General features: G+C 32.9%; 1 protein-coding gene across 3 annotated transcripts in view; it reads right to left on the reverse strand.

Annotated features, from left to right (window-relative positions):
• The window catches only part of LOC130451226 (lysine-specific demethylase 6A), a 109,472-nt gene that overhangs the window by 70,669 nt on the left and 17,994 nt on the right, over positions 1 to 20,809 (reverse strand). Inside the window, exon 1 of one of the 3 annotated variants that reach the window (XM_056790112.1) lies at positions 13,006 to 13,245. The exons of the other annotated variants lie outside the window; for them this stretch is intronic. The gene's annotated coding sequence lies outside the window, so the exon portion shown is untranslated. Of the gene's footprint in view, positions 1 to 13,005; positions 13,246 to 20,809 lie in introns of those variants that run through there. 3 annotated transcript variants of the gene reach the window in all.

Below are 20,809 nucleotides of genomic sequence, written 5' to 3' on the forward strand. Positions count from 1 at the left end.
GATATAAGCGATGTCCATAAAGAAAAATTAATATCGTTACGAGAAGCATCTTCTATGCAGTCAGTCTCGGGAGGACAAGGGTTTAAAAAATGTGAATGCAAGCCCGCAAATAAACAATGTGGAACAAACCGATGTTCTTGTTTTAAAAATAAAATAAAATGTAAATCACAATGTCACCAAGCCTCCCGTGTTCCAATAAATGATTGACATGCAAAAAATAAATATATAAAGTTCTTTAATCCTATTTTTTTTATCTTATACTGTAAACCCAATAGTCTGTTATCTGAAGCTCCAGGAGAATAGACAAACGTTTGGTCATTTTTCGACGAATAATCTATTGTCCGGCATTTAGTTAATACTCCGGAAGAATAGGTATGCGTGGCGCGCCATCAGCCAACTACCTATCATCCTGGGATATTAGCTAAAATCCCAACTTGTCTATTAACCTACGACATAAACAAAGTAACGATCGTTTTTTATGTTTTTGGAAAGTTTATATTTTCAAAAAAGAGAAGACACATTGTAGATTCCGTAAAAAGTGCAAATCTTCAATATTTTTATCCTGTTTTAAGATAAAAATTGGGTGCCTCATGTGTTTGGCGAACGTGTGTGTAGAATCGTCTTAGACCAGTGGTCATCAGGAGAAAACGTTCGCCTTCCATTTGGTTCACCAATGCTTTGGAGAGAACCTAGTAATCATGAAAATAATTACTTGGTTACTGACATTGAGATATAATGAAAAAAATAAGGGAAGTATTATATACGCCGAAGTTCCGTCTGCTACTAAGCCCGTATTACATTCGAAAAATCTACCACATCCAATGTGTCTCGATAATTCGACTGCAAATATACTAGATGACAATGAAGATGATGTTGAATTCAAATCGATTTTTACTGATTCTGACAAGTTCTCACTCAAGAACATACTACACATTAAATGAACCAAACCGAATTGAATGATGATAAGAGATTCACAATTATCAAGATCTAAAGCAGAGCTTCTTGGTTCCCGCTTACATCAACGAAACAAAAGAAACGTCCAGAAATAAAAGTAAAGTTTAATCAGCATTTTTCAAAAGAGAAGGTACAGGATATCCCGGGACTTGTTGAAGTAATGAATCAAAACTATGATAAACTCTTCAAAATATACTGAATACATTGTTCACACCACCACTAAGGTAAACTGTTTACCTTCAGTCTCTGAAGACGATAACTTGGTTATCGAAATACGCGTCAGACAGTGTAATTGTGAGTGTTGATGTAAAAAGTGTATTCAGTTTGAATATCGCCAACGGTTCCAGAAATTCCAACTTAGTCTTCAAAATATAGTCTAAAAGCTGTTTTCTTATCACAATGGTGATAAAAAACATTCAATACCAATAAAACACGCAGTGAATTGAAGAGCTATGAAACGATGCGTATTTTAATTAATTAACACCAATGGAAAGTATGCAACGACCCCGAGGTCATCGGTATGTTATTGGGATTGCAGGGTGGTTACACAAATTACTGTTGTTTCTTTTTTTGTGGGAGAGTAGTGCGTAACAACATCATTATGTAAGAAAAAAGTGACCTATTAAGAATGAACATCAAACACGAGCTGTTGGTAGATCCAATAACATCACTCTACCCCCTTTACACATCCCATTGGGGTTCATGGAAAATTTTGTTAAGACCCTTGACAAAAACAGTGTTGCTTTCCGGTATTTAATAAAAATCTTTCCAAAAATTACAGAGGAAAAACTAAAAGAGGCTCACATATCCGCAAATTTATGAAAGATTCTCACTTTGGAAGCCTTTTATCTGTTAATGAGAAATCTGCTTGAAAATCACTCAAAATGATAGTAGGAATTTTTTAGGGAAATGAAAAAAGTGAAAATGACAAAGAATTTTCATAAGGTGGGAATAAAATAAAAAATATAGATTCATTCTCTGTTCTCGCATCTAATTTTTTCCCCTCAAAACTTAGAAGTATGAGTGACGAACAAGGGAAACATTTTTACCAGAATTTAAAGGTTTTCGAAGAACTACATTAAGGATTTTGGAATGAAAATATGTTGGGGGATTATTATAAGAGAAACTAATCGAATTAAGTCAATAAAAGAGGTTATCGAAGAGTTTTTGGGAAATAAAAATAGTAAAAACTAAGATTTTTGAAGACCATCATCAGGGATTTTGAAATGAAAGTAGGTATAGGGTTTACTGGTCTAGAAACTGACCCAAAAACCACAAAAATTATTTTGTTATTCATTTGTTTATATTCAATTCAACTTTTGCTTTGCTTTAACAATAAAAGTATTAGTATTGAAGCAATGAAGCAATGGAAATATACGGCCCACATATTCATTTGAAACCATAGGGGCTGTTCTAGCTACAAAGTGAATGTAATTTGATTTGAAACCAGCCCTTGAAAATAAGCGTGACGTACTTTTCAATATTTTTTTAATTTTCCATGGAGGCCGAAATATACATGGTTATACGTTTTCACATCGGTACCTTGAGCATGCAAATTACAATATAAAATAAAATTAATGAACATTTTGTAGGGAAACAATATTATTTACGACAGTTAACATTTATTCGCTATTAAATAACATTGAAAGTAAGATGAAGTATAAAGATACTCGCTAGTAAAGAATAAATAGTGTATAAATACATCGATCGACGTAACCTCAATTTTTTTCTTATTTCTTGAACCTTTATAGCAATTGCAAGACTTGGCAATGATGTTTATCGACATAACACACTGGTGACGTGCACCGTTTTTTATAGTGCATGACCTATATTATATAATTGACCCACAACAGTAAGAGGGAGATGCACGCACTGGTCGCGTTAATTATAGTATATTTTATTATTGTTTTGAATGCAACAGTAAAACCAACCAACAAATGTCGAGATTATTAATAGAAAAATCCATAGTATTCTGTAATTCTTACGGAAAAGTATGTTAAAGATATACAACATCTACTAATGGTATGTTTTTGATAATTAAATTAATATTTTTCAAACAAAACAATGTATGGTACTAGCAAATAAAAAATACCCTCTTTGAACGCACTAGCATTATCGTCTAAGGGATATTGTATGAATTGTATAGAACGCGCAAAAATTATGTCAAGTTCGGTCAAATGTGAAGATTTTCTTTTTTTCATGATTTCACATTTATCTTTTCCCTTTATTCCGTTTTTTGTTTGTGAGTGAAAATTTGAGGTACTTGATCAACTTAAAATATTCACTTAAAATGGATGTATTTCTTGTCCCTAATATTTTATAAAGGGTGTATAAAATAGATTCTTAATATTCAAAGGATAACCAATTGTATTCTATGGTTTTAACTAAATGTTCGGCACTTTCATTGTTCTTAGATACAACAAATTTTCGCACTGCATTTGAGCATTTGGATTCGAAGTTTTTCTCACGTAAGAATTACGTCATGGATCTGAAAAAATAGTAATCTGTCGGTGCAAGATCGGAACTAAATGATGAATGTAGTAGAAGTTCGATACAACGATGCTCATAATTTCACGTAACTTTCGCAGTATATAGTTTAGCATTGTCTTGTAAGAGAACCCGCTTTCAGTTCTTCATATTCACGGCAGATACACAACAAGACTTTCCGCGGCGGATTCTGGTATTGTCTTTTGTCTAACCACTTATTTTCTATGTTCAGGTTGTTTAGATAAATCCATTATTCATCGCAAATAACAATGTGTCTAATAAAACGATCATAAGGACACGAAGCTGTTTCAACACCTCTATTTGACGTTTTTTACACTTTTTATGCTCAACATTTTACATTTCACACTAAACACACAACCGGTCAAACGTTTTTGCCCACATCAAATAAAAACAATACAATCGATTTTGATATAAATCTGTAATTTTTATATATTCAAATTGTTTATTCATCAATGTAACCTCATTTTGCATATCGTCGTCTTTTTGGAAGGATGACACTGCCTTATGACTTCCAACTCAATCGAGTTGAGGTCGGGGGATTGTGACGGCCAAATAATTACTATCAGTACTTTTCTAATTCTTTTAAATACTCTTAATTTCATTTTGACGTCTTTAAAGAGGTTTCTTTACTGCCACCCTTGCAAAAAGGCCAGCTTCTTTTAATCTCCTTTTCACTGTAGAAGTACTCAAAGGCGATTCATCGATCTGAGCTGTTGAGATCGTGCGTCGTAGATCACGTTTACTGATCAATACAATTCGTTTATCATTATAGGTTTATAGCTGAATTTGCGAGAAAGAAAAAAATTTATATACGAACTTCCGTTTCGTGCAAGTTTTAACTCACCGATGATATATGCACTTGTATAAAGAAAACAAATAACAGACATTATTATTTTTGATTTATGAGATACCGATTCGACCTTCGCTTGACAATATGAAAGAGGAATTTATTAAAGTGTATTATTTTGAAATTTAATGAATGGATGGCAAAAACTTTGCTGACTGGTAGTGTGTATCAAATATTCAAGATTCATTTTATTTTGATACCTTGCTTTTTTACTAACCACGAAAACGAAAGGAAGCAGAATGATAAGTTTGATATAGATTGGGATATGTAACTGCATACTAACCACCTAATATTTTAGTGCGGAAAAGGGAGAAATTCTGTTTAATAATATAGATTCATTCCCTATCATAATCCGGTCAATTTAGACATTCGAAGTTACATAAATTCCCATCAAGCTGAAAATTGTTTAAAATACAATTAAACATAGAATTTGAATGTTCCCCATCATTTCCGTGTATGGAAAAAATTTTTATTTTAGGTCAAAGGCTACAAAAAATAGTTTTTCGCGATTATCAGCAAAACGGTAAGTTTTATCATAAAAATACCTCAGACGATCATTTTCAGTTTGCTGAATACAAAATCTCCCGTATTTATGCCTCACGTTTTAATACCCCAGCGAGCGTCACTGCATAGTTTATACAACCTTCTAAATTGGAAGAAGATATCTCTCTGATCTGCCATTAGAAAAATGGTTCCACCATAACTTTGAAAAACATGGATATCATGGAATTTGTTACGAAGTTTTTGGGAAATTCCAAGGATAATGAAATGATAGAAAAATGACAGCCTGATGGGGGGCTACTATCACTTAATCAAGAAGTTTAGCAAGCGATTATTCGTAGAAGAAACTTCAAAGAAATAGATAAATTATAAACCTTCAAATGGCATATGAAATTTGGTATTTTGTTTTAAGTATCTTTCAGGAATCTACGACGACGAAAAAATATTCTTTTATTATCACAAATACATTTTAATATATTTCAATATTTTTCTAATGCTGTAACTGAACTAACCTACACCAAATCAACTACGCATCACTGAGTTTAAAGAATTTGAAACTAACAGTAATACACTTGTGACATGACCCATTCTTTTTCTATGGAAACTTACTGTTTTGTAGGAGGATTTGAAAATAGCCGACCAAAGATTTTATCGTAGATAAGATGTGTTTCGAAACACTCATACAAACCTAGCGTTTACTTTTACTTATCAGGCAAATGTAGGCCACGGGCAGATAATAAATTTTGAGGAAATAATACCCCTCGTAAGGAGAAGTAAATAAAAAGTCGTAAGAGAATAATACTGACGTTATAGTAAGTATTTAATTATGTATTCACAGATTATTGCGAATTTAATATTTCAAAATAAATTTTATAAACTATAGGCCAGGTACCAGCCGATTTCCCGTGGAATTTTGATAACCAAGGTCTATTTTCATGAACATTGGTATAAAGGTAGTATTTTTTATAACCTTCTTCAAAATCTATCCTGTGCCGAAGGGTGCTTTTGTCCTGTGTTTGAAAATGTGAACAGATTTACGAATAATATATTTAAACTTCATTTTACCCGAAACATGCATAAAATCTGAGATTTTACGCCCCCCAAAAAATAATAATCCCGGTTCGGCACAGGGACGATTTCGTAGAAGAGGGTAAGAAGAGCTTGAATTCAAATTTTCATGAAAATCGGGATTATAATAAGTGTTTTTAAAAAACCTTTCAATATTACTACCCTCAGAGGATGGCCTTTGAAGTGAGTCCGATTAATCATAAACTTGTTTCAACAGATCTACGAATAATTCATTTAAACTGTATTTCATTGAAATACATGCTAAAATCGAAAATTTTACAATTTTTTTAATAATAATAATAAAAAGCACCTTTCGGTATAAGGTAGATTTTGAATAAAGGGGTAAGTAGAGCTTAAATCCGAATAAAAATCGATGTTAATTAACAAAATTCCACAGTTATAACGTTTTTGACCGCTGGTTCCTGACCTACTACTTTAAATTAGCAAAGTATGTAATTTGGTAAGACGTAACTGGAAACTGTTTTGTTTTAACTAGTTTTACATTATTTTATAATTGAAGCAACGTATAAAAATCTAGCAATATTCTTCAAAAGGTTTCAAATAATTATCAATAAAACCTCACTATTATACAGTGGGAGGATTAAGATTTACCCCCTGTTAACTATTTAATTTTAAAACTTCGTAGCAAAAAAGTTTCGGCATTCCGATCAACCCTCTGCAGGTGATAGCCGCAACCAATAGTAAAGAGATTCATGAATACGTTCAACACACAAAATAGAAATTTTAACTAATTAAAAAATGAAACGATTATCTAAAACCTCACCGTTTTTCATAACGGTGATTAATAATAAATTTTCTAATCAATAGGATATAAAGTTTCCCTAATTTTTCGTTTCATCATCTTCGAAATTTGGCCCCCAAACGTAGATACTGTTTTTTCACTTACTTAACCGCAACCTCTTCTACCATAGGTGTGAGGTGATATTCTTCTCCAATTAATTCTATCGTTTACTTTCTGTTTAGCTCTTCTCCAGTTCAGTCCTCCTTTTTCCACGTTTTTTGTTATTTCTCCATTCCATTTCATTCTGGACTTGTCTCTTCTTTCGTTTTGTTTGTTTCGGTTTTCCATATCATTCTAACTGTTCTGTCCTCCTTCATTCTCACTATGTGTCCAAACCATCTCAGTTGTTGTTTTTCATTTCACATGTTGTTATGTTCAGCTTCAATTTGTTGGTTATCATCCAAGGTTCGCAACCATAGATTAGCTTTGGTAGTAGTACTGATTCGTAAATTCTCGTTTTTGTATGTTTTGTTATCTCTTTTTGTTGGAGAATAGTCTGTACAGTTCTACATATGTAGGTATTGTCTTATTTACCTCATTGGCTATCTCTTCGTCAATTCTTTCTTCTGGTCCTAGATACTTCAGCATGTTAACGCTCTTCTTTTCCAGTTCTTGTATTTGCACAGTTATTTCTTCTGGTTTGTTTGATATTTCCATTATTTTTGTCCTTTGTATTTTTATCTATTTCAATATTTCACTTCTGTATTCTATTTAATATGTGTTTTTTATTTGAAATAAAATAAAGGAGTTATCAGGGAGGGGTGAGACTTAATCTTCTTACCATATAAATTGGATTAAGTAATACAATACGTATTATTTTATTCTTCGTTAATTTTTATAATTTGTCAACCATCTTTTCTTTATAAGTTTCCCGCGTGATTTTTACTCGCTCTGTCTTTTGGAAATAGTTAATCTTATGTGGCACCCAACGTGTAACTAGCTAGGAAAACTCAAAAATTTGCCAGAAAACCCAAAAATTAGGAGGAAATATCCAGAAATCAGGAAGAAAATCCCATAAATTACGTAGTAAACCCAAAAATTAGCTAGAAAACTCATGAAATTGGACTCAGAATAGCTAAAACCCACAAATTTGCCAGAATACTCAAAAATTAGTTAGAAAAACCCAGAAATTAGAAAGAAATATCCACAAACTAAGTAGAAAAATCCAGGTTCTTTTACAAGACAATATGTTAAACAACATATTGCGAAAGTTACGTGGAATCGAATAATTTGGCGATTTCGAACTACCACATCCAGTATTTAGTCTGCACCTTGCACCTCCAGATTAATATTTATTCAAACCCGAGGCGAAATTGTTGCGTGGAAAAAATTTTAATCCCAAGGAGATATTGAAATGCATCGTGACAATTTTTTGCATCTAAGCTCGAAGAATGGTTTTACAAAGGCCTCAAAGAGCCTGCCGAACGTTTAGTTAAAACCAAATAATGCGATGGGTTGTACTTAGAATATTAGAATATATGATTATTTACATATAAACAACATTGGAAACCGACATTATTCATGAGACTCTATACAAGCCGTATATATGTAAACAGACGTTTATCGCAATGTACATAAATATTGACGTAACTAAAAATATAGTAACCTAAATACAACTAATTTAAGCGAATTAACACAATATGTGAAGTGCACCCACCACTCGGTTGCACTAGAGATCCAAAAATAAAATCAAGGTAATTACATAGGTTTTACTATTATAACTCGTGCACTTTTTGTATTCGTAATGCATTTATACAGAGTGGAATCATAATACCTAATATATGTCAAGGACATATCGGTCATAACGTTATTTGGAATTTTAGGATGATGAAATTGCAATTTTTTTTATTTACTTAAAATAGAATTAAAGGTAATGCATTTTAAAATTAGACACGTTTTTATTTCTATATTAAGCCTGGTTTAAAAATAATCAGAGTAGGCTTGGAAAGTGAATTCAGAAGTAACCAGCTTCGACGACGATAAAACACTGGTGTCGTCGTTCAATTCAACTGCCCCAATAAATTCGGTTATTTATTAGAGCAACAACAGATCACCGCCATAAATACCAATCTTGAAAACATTCTAGAGTGGAATCTGATTGAATTTAATGCAGCAAAGGCCCATGCTGCTGTATTTATAAAGAAAGCTGACACTGCAGCTCAAGAGTTGATTCTATCTAGACATAAAATATCACCGCAAATTTGCTGGTTGGGTGACAAAGTTGGGAGCAATATGTCCTGGAGCCCTATTTAAGACCAAAAAGCTATATACTCTACAACAATCATCTAGAAGGCCCAGATTCGTCCATCTTTGGAGTATTGCTCGTACATTTGGAGCTCGGCTCCCAAGCATACCCTGAGGATGCTCAATTCAATACTGAAGAAAGCAGAATTGACATAAACTTAGCCTAGAGCAAAGAAAAAAAGGTCGCTGACCTAACTCAGTTCTACCGATACTACCACGGTAGATGCTCCCCCGAGTTATCCAAAATAATACAATCTAGAGCAGTATTTGCAAGTTCTAATCGAAAGTGCAAGCCTATGGAATCAGCTACCAAGGCATGTCTTTCCCGTACGTTACAGCTACAGATGTTCAGAATCGTCCACAGGCATCTCTACACGGCATGCACCACTCGAACTACTCGACTGTAATAGGGTTTTTCCTCTTGTGTTTGCTTTTTCTATAGTCATGTGGTCGAAATATCTAAGGCAGCTTGACAGAAACTCTCAAAGTTCTCAACAGAGAACAATTTAACTTATAGGTGACCAGAAACTTGGACAGCTTAGAGCATAGAAGAAAGGTTGCTGACCTGACTCAGTTTTACCAAACTGTGAGCCATAATTACACCTAGAGCAGTATTTTCAAGATCTAGTCTACAAGCACACAGATCATGAACATCAAGTTTTCTGGCAATCACCCAAAACGTCAATTTACGACTCCTTCTTATGGAGAAGTGCAAGAACCAAGGCACCTCTTTCTCGAACACTATAACCTAACTAAAGTTCAAGACCAATTTCCACAGGCATCTCCACACAGTAGGCACCACTCGAGCAAAAACAAAATTGTTTTTCCGAAGTGCTTTTCATTTCAATAATAAGAAGATAATTAATAAAATTTGAAGCTTTTATCGCTCTGAGGCACATTGGTCAGTATAGTAAAATACGATTAAAGCAGATTAAACTTTTTAAATAGTGACAATGTTATTTTCACGACCTTCGCGTACAAACACTCAGGTACGACTAACTAGAGCCCAAAAATAATTAAAATTAGCATTGCATAGGGGAAGGTGCACCTGGCAGATCAAGTCATAATAATTACGTTTCATCAAAATCAATGAATCTGTCAAAACTTGATGAATGCGGGATGATCATCTTTTTGTTTTTGTCTAAACAAACATAAAAGGTCGTAAAATTTAATTTTATTGCCAATTTTTAACGCATAAAGTCGGCGATCTTTTATTTTGTGTCAACACAGGAAAAAATTGGAAGTATGTTTATTTTTGTGTAAAAATTATCTACGTTCCAGGGCACTTGATGTTCATGACCTGTGTGCTAGTAGACTAGATCTTGAAAATACTACTCTAGGTGGGATTATGACTGACAGTTAGTTAAAACAGAGTCAGATCGGCGACCTTTCTTCTATGCTCTAAGCTGTCCAAGTTTCTGGTCACCTATAAGTTAAATTGTTCTCTGCTGAGGTCCTTAGAGGGGCACCAACTTTCTCTAAAGCTGCTTTAGGTATTTCGACCACATGACTATGCTAAGATGTAAAAAGCAAGTACAAGAGGAAAAACCTTATTACACTCGAGTAGTTCGAGTGGTGCCTACTGTGTGGAAATGCGTGTGGACATTAATTTTGAACTTCTGTAGGTTGTAGTGTCCGGGAAAGACATGCCTTGGTAGCTGATTCCACAGGCTTGCACTTCTCCAAAGAAATAATTCCCTATAAATTCTGTGTTCATGAGCCATGTCTGCCTTTCGATTAGATCTTGCAAATACTGCTCTAGGTTGTATTATGAAAAAAAATCAATCTGAAGATATCGTGGAACACTTATTAACGGCAGAACAATTTTATCAGTTTGTTGTTTATAAATATGTTATCTTAATCACGTAGGTGATTTATTGAGATAATTCTAATACAATACATAATAAAGTTTCGAATCTCGTTTGTAAATTTTATTTCTGATTAACTGAGAGGGTTAAGCAATCAATCTTAATTTCCATATATTTTTCAAAATTATGTACGGTTCAGGTAAATAATAGTTGTGGACTTTCATTAGAAAAATATACTTTTTTTGATGAAAATAAAGTTCACAACAATTATTTACCAGAAGTACCTGGCCACGTAATCTCCTTTCAGCTCCATAAAATTTTCCCAGCGATGTTTACTAAGTTAGATACTCTTTTTATAATGAGAATCGACAAGCTTCTCGAAAATACCGACATCACCTCTTCATTTTTGGAAAATATTTGACCACCGAGCTATTTTTTTAAGTCTGGGAAAAGAAAATAATCCGAGGGGGCTAAATCTGGTGAACAGGGTGCATAACGTAGCAATTCAAACGTTTTCATCAATTTTGACTTTTACAATGACAGATGTGTGAGCTGGTGCATTGTCTTGATGAAACAGTACCTTTTTCTTAGTCAAATACGGCCGTTTATGCTTGATATCTTCGCTCAAACGATGCTATAAGTTCGCATAATACTCGCTGTTGATAGTTTTTTCTTTTTCAAGATAGTCAATGAAAATTATCCAGCGCGCATCCCAAAATACTGACGCCATGACCTTGCCTACAGATGAAATGATCTTTGCCTTCTTTGAAGGCGGTCCTCCCTTTGTTTTGATTGTTTATTTGCTTCGGGTGTGGAGAGATAGACCCAAGTTTCATCATTTTTGTGAAACATTGCCAAACACTCGATGGAAACATCTTCACGACGCGGTACCCATTTTGCACACAGCTTTCTACATTTTTATTTAATATGCAAACAAATTTCTCCATTTTTGAGAAAATATTCAAAATTTTTCTAATAATATATATAATATTGTACTTAATTTCACTTGTGTGCACATTCTAATGCATGTTTTTGAATTTATATGTATTTTAGAACATAGCACCTTCAACATTATTTGTGTCCTGCAGATAAGCATGGCCCCCACAAAAAGAAAAATCAATCAAATTTACAATTTTTCGGCAAAAAAGCTCAAACACTAAAATTTGATTCAAGATCATTCTCGTTATATTTATTTATAATGTTTGTTAAATGATAAAAGAAGCAACTTGGATACACAATAAATTATTTATTTAAAAAAATCAGTGATAAGAAATTTTATTTTGAAAATTATTTGGAGGGGGTGCCTCCAGACCTCTAATTCGTCCACAACATTTTTTCCTGATGAAGATATATTTATTGTTAATAATATGAATAATATCGTGACAATTTGACTAAATTTTAAATAGCGCCATAAGGGGATTCACAAGAAAAATCTTATTATTAATAATGTGTTTGCATGATAAGCAACATATCTACAACTTTGATATTCACCATTAACCTTTCAAATGTAAATTTACAATATCGACAACAGATAAAATTAGGTATTTTAGAAAAAAATTTTCGCTAGATACAAAACTAGTTAATTACGAGGAGCGAACAGAAGGTGTGAACTACTTAATGATATTTATAATAATAGCAAAGAAAAAATTAATTATTCTAAATAAAAACTTTAGATAACAATAAAATGTAGTAGGATAATCATTGATACGTGATTTTAAATAGAATACTTATCAGTTTGGGAATAGAATATTTAGCTTCCTTATTTGAAACATTGTTGAACAATAAAAAATAATTATGTGCTATAAAAGATATCAAAGTAAGATATTATTATTGTTTTAATTAAATAAAAATGTATTGTGATGAGTAGAGGTATTTATGTAAGGACTATCAACATTCCTAGATACAATGCATTTTTAAAGCGCGTAGGTATAACGGCACAATGAAAACGCTTGTTAGTTTATAAAGCATCAATTCAAGTGAGATACATTAAATTTTTATAGAGGACGAAATGTTGATAAATACGTAAATAGAATATTATCTGTATCAATTACTCAATATAAACATAAAGCTTCGATCAAATGACGTCACTGACGTCATAATATATAGCGGAAGAGACTGAGGATGACGTGAGATATGTCACAGTGACTATGGCGAATGTTTTCCACAACAAAACATCCGGTTAGATTCCGTAGAAAAACGATATGTAAATATTAATAACACCCTGTGCAAAGTGTTGAAATAATACGAGGGTATAAACATAAAGATAGACTTACCAAAGATATGATTGTTTTCATCAAAATAAAATTCCTCAGTTATGTGGTGTGAAAATCTTTTAATGATTATTACTAGTTTTTGAGTGAATAATAGGCAGTGAAATTGTCTTTTATAACGACACAAGTGCACTTTATGGTATTACAAGGGTATTGAAAAGTTATTTAAACAAATGTTTATAAGTAAACAAAAATATCCATTCTCCCTCCACACCCGACGAGACACACACAACACACCTCCTTCTGCCCGACCAACTGAAACGTTACCATCCTGCCTGCGCTGATAGTAACTAAGAAATTGCAGTGCAGTGATGGGTCGTTATTTCAGTAACGCGATTTTGGAACGGTATTTCCGTTGCGTTTCAATGCATTTCACTCGGGGTCACTATCATCAGAATCAATTTTATTACAAACGGAACTGAAGTTACTGAGGTGGTTATTATAATTACTCAATACTTATTTTATTGAATTAATCCATGATATGCAACATGTTTTTTATACAGGTATTTCTTTTTTATTAAAACAAAAAAATTAACAAAATCAACTTAAAATATTTGAAAGTAAAAACAATAATAGAATAATATTATAAGTAAGGAAAGTATGAATAATTTAAAGATATATAATTATAAATCAACAAATACTTTACAATTTCACACAATTGTAAAGTAAAAATTTACTTCAGATATATACACAAAATCTCCAAAAGTATTGGCCTCCCTTGTAAACTTTTAAGTTTGCCTATGTATAGAGCTTATTTTTTCTTTTTAAATTTTCTGGCAGCTTTCATAAAAATAAAAACAATATTGTAACAAAAAATTTATTTTCAACCGTAAATAGTTAAATTTTTGTAAATCAGATTAAAAGATTTAACTTGACAGCGAGTTCATTTAAATTTTATTGAAAATATGATTTCTGAGTTTGATCAAGAAAGAATAAATCAAGGAAGTTTATCTAATCACCGCATTACCCTTCGTCTGAATATGTCACGGACTTCGTGACGCGGATAATGGCCCTTTTCCAGGAAACTAGTAGCGTTGCGCGTGGACCGGTCACGGGTCGCCCCAGAGTTACATCAGAGAAGGAAGACCGTTACATAGCTAAATTCATCCGAAGAAACCGATTTATAACGGTAACAATCATTCCAAGTCACTTTTTGTTAACATACCGAAGGACAGTTTCGAGAAGTACCATCAGAGGGAGATTACATTCATCAAATATTAGGGCAAAAAGAGTGCCTAGTCTTTCACGACGACACATAGCTGCCAGTCTCCAATGGGCTCAAGATCACAGGGATTGAGTTTTACAACAATGGCGTAACGTTTCCGACGAGACCCGATTTGGTTTCCACAGTGATAGTTGGCGGAAAAGGGTCTGGAGAGGCCCGGGTAGACAGGTACGCCTCAATTTTACCAGAAATGTTCTCTATCATGACGGATACGTGATGTTTGGGGGGGGGAGGGGTATAATGTATGATCGCCGTACACCATTTATTCTCATTGAGCGAACAATATGGAGCAAATTTCATTTTTCAATATGATAATACCAGACCACATCGCTCGAAAATGGTACAAAGCATCCAAGAGGAAGAAGATATCCAAATAATAAATTGACCAGCAAATTCACCAGACCTAAATCCCATTGAAAATGTGTGGAATTATATTGGCAGTGCAGTATCCAATCGAGAAAACCCTTCAAGAATAGTGGGACAATATGGCTGACCATGTTATCGATAATTGATTCGCGGGATGTCGAGACGCGTTGGTCAATTGATTTTAAGAAGAGGCGGTTATACGAAGTATTAATTTATTTATTTTTATTACACTATATCTTTTTTTCTCAAAATAAAAATTTTCACAATTCAATATTTTGCACATTTTTCGTTACTTGGTTACATAAATTAATTTTTTTTGCTTCATATGTTATTACACTAAAGTATAAGATTGAGCACATTTTATAAATTTAAATTTTTTTTTATTAAATAACCAGGGGGGGCAAGAATTTTAGAGATGTCAGTATATATCTAGAGACAAAAATTAAAAAGTCAGATATATCGTAAAAATTTTCGTAAGTATCGTAATACTTATATTTGATTGAATTATTTTTGTACTAATTGAAAAACTGTTACCGGAAAAGACCCAATAATTTTGTTTTTAAAAATATTTCTGGAAAAATTTGACGTAATAAAACATGTTGGTTATACTGTTTGTTCCAATATACAGTGCTTTTCAGATAAAAGTATCCACCTTTAATAACTTTTGTAATATTGGTATTTAGAAAAAATCCAAAAACACGTCAATTTATGTTGGAAGGGGCAAGCATTATGCACCTCTAGCAGCATCCCCTTTATTTTTTTAAATTACTTTTCATATTTTTTATGTAAAATTTGGATACTCCTCTTTGAGCTGATTTCAAAAATGTATAATACTTGTAGGTTAAAGTGGTTAGTTTATGAGATAAACAATTTTTCTTTTAAGAGCACAAATTTTACTTATTATTTACTTTAACCTTATTTGCCTGTACTAAAATGGGTTGTACAACAGTTAAAACTCTTTAATCTTTTTAACTGTGCTATTTATTATGAAGTTACAATAAGTGTTCAAAATGAGTACCATTCACTTCCATACAATGGTATGATCTATTTTGAAATGCCTCTCTGACATTGCTTAATACGGCAGGATTTAATTGTCGACATTCATTTTCTATCCTCTCTCGTAAATCATCCAGAGATTCTGGTTGGGTAGCATAAACTTTTGTTTTTGAATACCCCCATAAAAAGAAGTCTAGGGGTGTTAAATCCGGTGACCTAGGTGGCCACTCCATCATCTGCCCCCTTCTACCTATCCAACGAGCGGGGAATGTTTCGTTTAAAAATTGTCGGACAGGCATAGCATGGTGTGGGGGAGCTCCGTCTTGTTGAAATACCAGTAAATCTTCGGAAAGGTTATCATCATTTTCTATTATTGTTGTAATACGTGGGTCAACCCCTTCCCTGAGTAACTCAAGATATGATTCACCATTTAAATTTCCGTTGATGAAGAAAGGTCCGACAATGTGGTCACCTAGGATACCACACCAAACGTTTAACTTTTGGGGATGTTGTGTATGGAATTCACGCATAATATGTGGATCACTTTCAGCCCAATATCTACAATTATGCCTACTTACTAAGCCATTTAATGACCATGAGCATTCATCAGAAAAGCAAATATTGTTTCAACAATTGTGGATTGTTATTGATAATTTGCGTCATTGATTCGCAAAACTTTAGACGACGATCAAAATCATCTTCATTCAACTCGTGCACCAACTTAACTTTGTATGGGTGGTACTTGAATTTATGTAGAACTCGGAAAACTGTAGAAGATGAAACACCGATCGCTCTACTTATTGTTGACAACGATTGGGGTTGTTGAGCCTCTAAGCTGACTTGCCCTAAAATTGCCACTTGGATTGCTTCGTTATTTACGAGTCCCTCTCGCTTATGCACTTTATTGCAAACAGACCCTGTTGTGGTAAATTTCTCCATCAGTTGAATTACATACTTATGAGTTGCATGTCTTCCGTCATGTAATTCGTTAAATATTCTAGCAGCAGCTCTTGCACAATTATTATTTTGGTAGTATAAACCTACAATTTCAATTCTTTCTTGCAAAGAGTAAACCATTTCAGAGAAACAAAATAAATAATGTATCAAATTACACTATCAATAGTGACTACAAATTCTAGTTGACAATGTCAAACTTTAATAAGTTTAATAAGAGTTTTTTGTTGTTTGGATTTTTTAAGTAGAATAAATAGCACAGTTAAAAAGATTAAAGAGTTTGAACTGTTGTACAACCCATTTTAGTACAGGCAAATAAGGTGAAAGTAAATAATAAGTAAAATTTGTGCTCTTAAAAGAAAAATTGTTTATATCATAAACTAACCACTTTAACCTACAAGTATTATACATTTTTGAAATCAGCTCAAAGAGGAGTATCCAAATTTTACATAAAAAATATGAAAAGTAATTTAAAAAAATAAAGGGGATGCTGCTAAGGGTGAGGGGGTGGCTTTTCCAGTAAGTTTAAATAAGCCATAATGCTTGCCCCTTCCAACATAAATTGACGTGTTTTTGGATTTTTTCTAAATACCAGTATTACAAAAGTTATTAAAGGTGGATACTTTTATCTGAAAAGCACTGTATACATATATATATATATATATATATATATATATATATATATATATATTCTGCGCATTCTCAAGCATGCGCAGTATAGATAAAGTGTCTCGAACGAGAGAGAAAATGAATATTGTCGCACCGTAACGTAGGGATGTTTTTTTTCCCATACCAACTGTCCATATAGGAGTATTACATATATGTATTGTAGTGTGATAAAGGGAGTGTATTCCAGCGGGTTTTTGAGAAGTACCAATTGAGATTTATACGTAAACATATAAAAGTAAGTATTTATTGTAATTTAAGCGGGTTTTTGAGAAGTACCAATTGAGATTTATACGTAAACATATAAAAGTAAGTATTTATTGTAATTTAAACGGTTGAAAGATCAAGAAAGTGAGGTTAGGAAGTTAAGAAATGTATTTATACTATTACTTGTTACAATGAGAATTGATGAGGTTTGAGATGATAATACAAATCGTAAAAAAGGACAAAAACCAACAGGGTGATAATAAAATAGTTGATAGCATCAGCATTTTTCCAGTTTATAGAAAAACTCCATAAACCAATTGCATAATTGTAACAAAGTTTCAATAGAAACTTAACTATAAAGAACTCCTTTTATAAGTTTAGAGGAATGCTCACTCACCTGGTTCAAACAGTGTCGGGACAAAAACATAAGTGTATTTGGGCCTATAAGGCAGAAGAATATTCAAAATCAATGGGACACAGTTTGTTTCGTGTCAATAACGAGATATTTGATGAATGGATAATTGAGTTCCAAAGTTTATTGAAGGATTATGAACCAAAAGATGTCTTTAACGCCGACGAGACTGGCCTTTTTTTCAAGTGCTTACCTGATGAAACACTTATTTTTAAAAATGAAAAATGTCATGGCGGTAAGCAGAGTAAAGAGCGATTAACAATATTGCTGGCAACAAACACGACAGGCACTGAAAAACTCAAACCATTAGGTATAGGAAAGGCTAGAAAGCCTCGTTCTTTTTCTGGTTGTAAATCTCTACCACGGGACTATGATGCTAACAAGAAAGCCTGGATTACAGCGGAAATATTCAAAGGATGGCGACGAGAAAATGATTAAGGTAAAACGAAAAATTTTACTTTTCATTGACAACTGTACAGCTCACAACATAATTCCGCCAATGAAAGAAGTAAAAGTTAAATTTTTCCCACCCAATACAACATGTAACCTACAGGTTACCTACAGCTCCTAGATCAAGGAGTAATAAAAAACTTCAACTCCGCTTACAGAGAGGAAGTTGTTAGGAAACTGATATGGAACAATAGTCACCTTTATCTATTAATGTATTACATGCAATTAGGATGGAGAAGTGTATCTAAAACTACAATATCACATTGCTTCAAAAGCTGTGGATGCCACAGAAGAACCTTCGGAAGAACCTCTAGAACCGGACATGAGTGTAGAAGCTAACTGGAATAAATTTTAAAACATAGAAGTGCAATTTGAAGATTGTGTGACATGTGACGAAGGTCTAGCTACTACTAGAACACTAACTGATACTAAAGTCATCGACATAGTTAATCAGAATATGGATGACGATGACGTTGATCATACTGATCCAGCAAGTTTTGAACCGCCAATAACAAATAAAGAAGCCAGAGCTGCAATCAAAACTTTACGAACTTTCGTTGAAAGATGTGATGATATCAAGGATTATATCAAAATAATTGATAGAAAATCTGCAAATTGTTTAGATCAAAAGAAAATAAAGGATTTTTTAGTGTATACTTTACTTCACTAATATGTAATTTGTTTTAATATGTAAAAAATTTATGCATATTATAAAAATTGTTGAATTGTTATTTAAAGTTGACTCCCGAAATCGAGCCTTTGTTAAGTCAAAATTTCAGCAGTTGAATCATATGTATCTCGAAGTTCTTTTTAAGTCGAAAACTCGTTAATTTTTTGCATTTCCCTTGACATTCAAGATTCCACTGTAATTGTAACAAAGTTCCAATAGAAATTTTTCTACAAAACACTCCTTCTTTTATAAGTTAAGTGGTACTAGACTGCGTTTGCGATTCAAATTTCAATTACAAATCAAGAGAAAGAAATATATAAATAAATCAATATATTTGAAAGTGTAATCAGTTTTACTTTAGCGAAACGATTTGAGATCAAACATCAAACAATGTTTGACATTTGGAACTTGTTTCTAGTGCGTTCTTTAAATTTTTCTATAAATTTCTTCCTCACTAGATATTTTCCATATAATTTTGACAAGACGTCGCTTTCCTTTTCCCAGCGCACTGTTACAATCGATTTTACTTATGTCCATTCCATTTACAGCTTTACCAACATAAATTATTGATTCAATCGATATGTACCATGTCGAAAGTTCTGCGTTAAAAAGTAAAGTGTCCAAAGGGAAGACGTTACTATAAGTTGAATGCTAATTAGGCTTTAATGTAGAAACCATTGTATTATCAAAAAAACTAAATAATAATAAAACATTCCTCAAATGTATGGAACTGAAGTAAATAAGAAACAATTTGAGACTCTCATATTTGCGAAAAATATTAGCCCACAAAAAATTTTACATACATATGTCCCATTCCGGTGGTGTGACTACTCGTACAGAGAAAAATGACAAAGTTCTAGTCTAGTATAACATGGACGTTCAGATTAGACTAAAAGTCCCTTCCGTTTGTGGTTACTGAAAAATACGACACAGGTAGAAATAGAGGTCCGGACATGGCACGGAAAAAAAGTGGTTTTCTATTCGGCTATTGCGAGTTATGATATAAAAAAATCATAAATCTTGCGCATACCTTAAACTAAACAATAACTTAAGGGTTTAGCACAGAATATTCAAAGCATGCTGGAGTTCCCATGCAAGGGTTTATTGAGGGTACTATATTTTGACTGTTGAAAAAATACAGAGATAATTGGGTTATTTGATATACAGGTAAACTTTATTTTAATCAATAAAAAAATAGGAACGGAATTACTGCTACAACCAATTTTGCAAAAAAATGCGAGTTGGGAAAACTAGTTTTACATACTAAGCAAACGACGCTACGATCGTCGAGATATTCATTTGTGACTTCACTGTTTACTGTCATGTTTCGTCATTACATTGAGGAAATCGATGAATTTTATTCCGTTATTTACAATTATTCTTAAGAAGTCGACCAAATATGATTTGTCAAATGCCAAATTTACTTTATTGGCATTTAGAACAGTGGTGTATTAAATATAGATAAAATATAGGAAGCGATTGCATCCGGATTCTTCAAAAAATAAAAATTTGCATATCAAAATGAGCGAGTTAAAAGGAAAAACAAAACCTCCGGTAACAGAATCAGTAAATGAGGAAAAAAGCGTAAAGGAAATATTTTCTAAAACTATAACAGCACTGGTAAATGATGGTGAATATGGAACTGAGGTCGACCAAGTAAGATTTGTTAAATGCCAAATTTACTTTATTGGCATTTAGAGCAGTGGATGAACTAAGTATAGATAAAATAGATGACAAAACTGACCATGTTGCTAAGCCAATTGAAACTATAGTGTTTCCTTAACTGCCGTGAAAAATGTGACTTTGAAAAATTTTATTTCTAAATAAATAACTACCAACAGATTGTCAACATTCTCTGCCA

Source organism: Diorhabda sublineata, chromosome X (genome assembly GCF_026230105.1).
Source record: "Diorhabda sublineata isolate icDioSubl1.1 chromosome X, icDioSubl1.1, whole genome shotgun sequence".
Classification (NCBI taxonomy): Eukaryota; Metazoa; Arthropoda; class Insecta; order Coleoptera; family Chrysomelidae; genus Diorhabda; species Diorhabda sublineata.